Below are 6,926 nucleotides of genomic sequence, written 5' to 3' on the forward strand. Positions count from 1 at the left end.
GGGGCTACCGACTACGGCACACGTCAGTCATGACTTGTCTTCTACCGGCGCCGGACCCCGTGTGTAACGTTTTTAATGTATTGGCCATGTTTATAAATGTTTTTTTCGTACCGTTCGTGTGTTATGTGTTTTTCGGTGTGTTTTCAAAAATTGACGACCTTCACGTGAGGAAAATATTTTAACTTTTTGACCTTCACCTGATGATGTGCTCCACGAGCACGAAACTGCAGTAGTGACAGACTACACGCAAGGACCATATTGACAGAGGTAAATTAAACCATTATTATTGTTGCTGTATGGTCCAGAGGCTAGGCCTACCCATCATGAAATCAATATGGCTTTAGACAAAAATGTTCTTAACACCGCTCTAAGCCAACTGTGTAACTCAATCACTGAAATTTGGGAAAAAAGCAACAAGCGAATGGTATATTTCTGGATCTCGAAAAGGCGTTTGATAGCTTGGACAGAAGCATTTTAATTGAAAACTCAAACTTATCAACATCACCGGCAATGCACTATCCTGGATCCAGAGTTACCTAACAGACAGAGAACAACTTGTAGAAATAGAATACAACTCAAAAAACATCAAAACAAAATCAAGATCCAAACTTAAAAAAACCACCACCAGAATTCCTGAAGGGTCGGTCCTTGGACCTCTTTTTTTTCTTATCTACATAAACGCTCTTCCAACACTCCTTCCTGAGGATCACACCTGTATCATGTTCGCAGATGACACAACCATCATCGTCCCTGACAAACCAACAGAAAAACAAAGAATAGATGAAACAATACAAACCGCTAGCGAAATCTGCCAAGACATCAACCTAACCATAAATAAATCCAAAACAGTCCACATTAAATTCACGACCAACAATAGAACGGACTCAGACACAAAATCAACCAAATTCCTCGGCATAATACTGGATGAAAACCTAAACTGGCAACCACACCTTGAGACCCTCCATAAAAAACTATCAACGGCCCTGTTTGCCCTGAGAAGAATCAGAGAGATCACTGATACAACAACCAACAACAAACAAAACGGCATACCATGCGCTCTTTGCATCCCACTTGAAATTTGGAAATATAGCTTGGGGAGGAGCTGGCGAAACACACCTGACACAAATTTTCCTACTTCTGAAAAAGGCAATACGACTAATAGACAAGGCTCACTACCAAGCCCACTGTAAACCGCTCTTCATTAAACACCATATCCTGACCCTGACTTCTCAATACATCCTGGACACCATAATCCACACCAAACTAAATCCGCCCCCATCCTGACATGAATGCCACAAATACAATGTCAGATCAGGGAAGAATTTAAACCTTCAACAGCATCGACCCCAAAAAACAAGCAAAACACCCTCATACATGGGAATAAAATTGTTCAACCTACTGCCAGAAAATATCAAAACCATAAACAACAATAACACATTTTCATTTTATGTTGTTTGTTGTTGTTCCGGATCGGTATGACATACAATAAAAGGTTAAATTACCTGTGTCCGCCAGTCGATCCTTATGTGCTGTGTCCTATTACACATTATAACACATTTGCTAAAACCCTCAAAACCTACCTGTTAAATAGGCCTAGACCTTATTATAACCTGAATGAATTTTATGAGGAGCATAAATATCACAACAGAAACTGAATCCAACCTAAGACACCTAACAACACCATTTAGACACTCACACACACACACACAAAATAGGCTACAACTTCCCACATCAAGAACTGACGACTCTCCAGTCTCAACGATTGTGAAGAGGAGGACCCATGGTAAATGGTAAATGGTATCGATATTAGCATAGCCCAGTTAAGAAACTGTACCCCTTAATTTTGATGGGCCTAACTTAGATAGCCCAGAAGTAGGCTAGGCTAGGCATTAAGATAAAATATTAATAAATCACCAGGCTGTCATCGGCATAAAGCTTAACATTTTACAGTGTAAGCTTACAAGTAAAATCTTAACCTTACTTAAAATCTTACTTTTGATTTGGCCGCTTTCCTGAGCTTTTACTTTTCCTTGTACCACTGTGTAGGTAGGTAGATAGGCTATGCATCTGTAGGTCAATTCATAACTTAATTATTTAAAATTATCATTTAGCCTATGTGTGTTTTGAGCATTTTTGATATCGTTATTTCATTGTGTTTCACCCACTATTTAATTGAGCAAAAACAGTCTGGAAGTAGCATAAATTAATGAGTCGGTTCATAATAACAGGTAACCTAACCTTTACCTTCCTAATCTAACCTCACTTCAAAACACTTAACACCTTTCTTTCTGGCTCCATCGATTGTTGGTCTTGAACGTTCAATCCATAACTATTTATTTGTGTTCCTCGTTTTCATTTTTTGAAATAAATTCTTCTAATGCTTCAAGATCAAGATCACAAAGTGTTGTAAAAGTACCTCCATCAGTCCATCTTGCTTGCTTGATCTCAAATGGAAACGAGTAGAAGAAATAGTTATTTGTGCAACTAGTGAGCAATTGACTCACTCGAGAGAAATACCTTGCACTTTGCACTCGAGTAGCGCATTATATTTTTCTTACAGTTACCATAAAACAAATAAATTGGTAAAGAATCCTAACATATTTTGAAGTGAAACTTTGAAAGAAGTGAACTTGAACTTTCAAACTTTGAATATGACATTTAATGATACAACTTACAACTACAACAGTACAACACAACACTAAAACAAAACAGCTGACCAGCTGTTTTACAGCCAGTGCTGCCAACGCCAACGTATTTCGCGCGCACATATGACATTCATTGTCTGCATATTACGCGCTCACTATTTCGTCATTTCATGCCTTCACGTTGCAAATCTGGAGTGAGACAAAGTAATTAGAGTGAGACAATCATTGTCTCAGTCTCACTGATGGGCGAATTGGTCACTTTGCTTGCTTTCTCAAATCAGTGAGAGAACATGTACATTGTTAGGTAACTGTAGGAAATAGTTATTTGTGTAACTAGTGAGAAAAGTGAACAATTGACTCGCTCGAGAGAAATCCTTACTCACGAGCCGTAGGCGAGTGAGGAATGGTTTCTCGAGTGAGGCAATTGTACTTTGAACTCGAGTTGCACATTATACTTTTCCTACAGTTACCATAAAACAAATAAATTGGTGAAGAAACATAACCTATTTTTACACAGAAGTGAACTTTTAATATAACATTTAATGTGGAGTGACAAATACAACAGTACAACAGCTGACCAGCTGATTTACAGCCAGTGCTGCCAACGTATTTCGCGCGCATACGACGTTTCCTGCATGTTACGCGCTCACTATCTCGTGCCTTCACGTTGCAAATCTGGAGTGAGACAAAGTAATTAGAGTGAGACAATGTTAACATTGTCTCACTCATGAGCGAATTGGCCACTTTGCTTTCTCAAATCAGTGAGAGAACATGTACATTGTTAGGTAACTGTAGGAAAAGAAAGTAGTGCAGTAGTAGTAAGTCTAGTCATTCAAAATGGCTTCAGTTCAGTAACTGAAACTGGACGTTCTGTTCTGAAACGAAAGTTCCCTTTGTATTGTTTTGTAATACTGTAACTGCTACTGAATACTGGAACTGGAGCTGGAATGAATAAAATAAAAATCCGGCGATTTAGGGTTATATAATATTCTCAAAGGAATATTTGAGTGGAAATCGAGCCAGGTAAATGAAAATTTGCATAGTCTGGTTGCTGCAGTAGGAGTATTTTTATGTTATGTTCATATATTGGTGAAGTTTGAATGTGCTGATTTCGAAATGTTTATCTCTTATTTTAAAGTAGATTTTGCTATTTGACTTTCCTATAGCCTATTCGAGTTATATTTTAGCCGACCTATATTTTCAATAACTTTGGGCTACAAATTTGTTCAGTTAGTATATTCTTAGTGCCTTGATTATACTTAAATATATAAAACCGTCAATGTAGCTAACAGCCACACTATGAGTTATCCACGCTCAGCTATCAATGCTATGCTATACCAGTTCACTATATCAAACGCGTCTCCTCGAATTGGACTTGCCTTTTATTAAAGTATTTTTAAGATTCTTTTAGCTAATAGTTTTTTTGTCTTTAAATCAGATCATAGGCAAAAGGAACAAATTCAGTTTGATTAGCCAGGTCAGTGCATAACTACTATACTATACTAAAACAATAACTAAAATAAATTATACTTTATACTTATACTTTATAGAGTTTTAAATATTCTATTCTATTTCTACAAATTGTTTTCTCTGTGAGAGGTATGAGCGAAACCATGCCAATTCGGTAGATTTTACGCCAAGATAGCTAAGGACCTCAATTAATTTGCAGTGTTCAATACTATCAAACGCCCGGGACAAGTCCAAGAAAATGCCTACAACTTTTTCACCCCTATCAATAGATTCGATGATGGATTCAACGAACTCAATACCACCTGTTATTGATGATTTGTTTGGCCTGAAACCGTGTGGTTGGTTATCCAATAACATGTTTGATTCAAGATACTTTGACAGTTGATCAAAGACAACTTTCTCAAGAATTTTAGAAAAACTGGAAGGAGTGATACAGTCCTATAGCATATAACATATAACATCTTCTGGAACGCCTTTTTTTGAAGATTGGGATCACCCTGGCAGTTTTGAATTGTTCAGGGAATACACCTGTTGATAGAGATTGATTGATGGATGACTATATATGTGTGTTAAAGGTGTACAGATGAATAGCTATGCTGCCTTGATGATTGATATCGGAATTTCATCATTACCTGATGAAGGTTTATTTTGTTTTTTATATCTCTCTCCGAAACTGTAAAAAATTTAAATGTTGTATTAAACTGAGTCATAAAATGATTGTTTGCAGGAGACACTGTGGTAATTCTAGGAACTATAAGATTTTCTACAGCATTGACAAAAAAAGTATTAAAAGTTTCACAAATATTTACAGAACCTGTCAAAAATTTACCTTCATAAAACAATTTTATGTTTACATTTGACTTTGATAATTTACCTACTTCAGTATTTATTAAGTTTCAGGTAGTTTTCACCTATTTCTAGAGTTCATCATTTTTTCCTCAAAGTATGTTTTTTTATTGTTGATAATCTCTCTATAGTTCATTTTTCTTTTCCCTAATCTGTATCTTAATGTTATTGTCTTTAAGCATTCTGAATTAAAATTTTAAATCAACTATTTCAGATTGTTTTAATTTTAATACACCATTAACCCACTTCTTTGGTTTACAAAAATTTTCTATTACATAAAGTTTAGGATAATTTACCTCAAAGTAATACTTAAATACATCCGAAACAAAAAGTTTCAGTGAAACATATTTTCAAAGATTTAAAAATATTTACAGTTATCGGCTTATACATTTATGAAACAGTAAAATTTACATTACTCAACAATAAAATTTCAATTGGCAACACAACCCATTCGTATAACACAAGAGCTCATCGTTTAGTAGAACAACACAAATTTGATTATTTTAAAAATAAACTCACTTACATGGGCAATATATGTTTTCATAACCTCCCTCAAAATATTAAATCAGAGAGAAACCATAAAAGGTTGTTAAAATTACTTAAAGAATATCTAATTAAATCAGCTTTTTACTCTCTCCAAGACTTTATCTCATAGCAACTTTATTTTTCTTGAAAATATATGATTTTAGCGAATTTCCCATATAGGGAATAAGCTATTACCACAGTACTCATGGTAGGACCTGGACCCGGGACCGATTTAATTTTGAGTTCCCTAGAGGCCAAAAACACCATCCGTTCAAATTCATATATATATATATATGTGTGTGTGTGTGTGTGTGTGTGTGTCCGTTAGCGCGATAACTCGAGCAAAAATGATCCGATTTAGATGAAATTTGGTACAAACGTGTAAACCTACGTTTATTCGAACAAGTTCGCGATCCAGCATTATCGGAGCATGGGAACGGGGGTTTGGGGGGTTTTATGGGGTAAAAATGGGGTTTTCCCGTTTTTGACCCTAAAAACAAAAAATTTTGCAATTTCTTTTCAAACCGTTTTGTAGAGTTTAAAAAAAGAAATTATTTAGTATATTGAAGCGCTGTTGTATGCCTAACGGTGACGAAGAAAATTAAAAAATAGTGTAATTTAAAATTCTTATGTTATTCTTATGGAGAAAATGAAAATTGTTGTAGTTTACTTGTTTATGGACATATATTGATAAAATTTGGCAAATTTATTTACTTCATCCTATACTATTGACGTATGGTCAACAAACACTTTTACCTTCCCCGTAGCAGCAAACCTAAGCACTCGTGAAATCTAAAGTTATTTAATAGGGAATAAATATGTCTTATTTATAAAAATATTTTAGTAAAAATTTTATCAGACAAGTTGAAATTCGCTTAGTCTGCAGGTTTGCTGCAGCAGGGGTATTTTTCCTCTCTCTTTCTCTCTGTCTCTATCCTCTTGTAGTTTTTGTAACTAATGTTTATTTTGTATCTTAAACATAATTTTTTAAATATTATGTTATATTGTATTTTAAAACTTAATTTTTATTTAAATTTTACTATGTTTACTCTATATTTTATTTCAAGGTTTCTTTTATGTAAATATTGTAAATACTGTATGATGTGGGAAACTCAGTTATACATGTGACGTAGTATGAAACTATTTTATATTATTTTACCTTATGTTAAATAACCTGTTATATTTACCTTATGTGTGTGACTCTTATTTGTAAATGTTACAAGAAACAGAATAAAGATGATATTGAATTGAATAATATGAGCTGATGTCACCTCACCTGTCTGTCATGTTGGGAAGTCTGTCACTAAACAACACCACTTGCGACGTTGCCAATTCTACCAGGCTGCGGTCTGTAGTTAAAGGTGGCCGTGGTACAATGAGTGTTAAATTTTTTTTAGGTTTATGATTTGGCAATTTAAATGATTGCACAATATGTGTATT

The 6,926-nt window shown here is 34.8% G+C and overlaps 1 protein-coding gene across 1 annotated transcript in view; it reads right to left on the bottom strand.

The window, feature by feature from the left end:
- The window catches only part of LOC128984621 (ERI1 exoribonuclease 3-like), a 30,812-nt gene extending 28,170 nt beyond the window's left edge, over positions 1-2,642 (bottom strand). The window contains exon 1 of the mRNA XM_054403959.1: positions 1,994-2,642. The gene's annotated coding sequence lies outside the window, so the exon portion shown is untranslated. The remainder of the gene's footprint in view (positions 1-1,993) is intronic.
- Between the last annotated feature and the right edge of the window lie 4,284 nt (positions 2,643-6,926).

This window comes from Macrosteles quadrilineatus, unplaced genomic scaffold (genome assembly GCF_028750875.1).
Source record: "Macrosteles quadrilineatus isolate MER2022 unplaced genomic scaffold, UCM_ALF_1.0 Scaffold_1__1_contigs__length_201487025, whole genome shotgun sequence".
Classification (NCBI taxonomy): Eukaryota; Metazoa; Arthropoda; class Insecta; order Hemiptera; family Cicadellidae; genus Macrosteles; species Macrosteles quadrilineatus.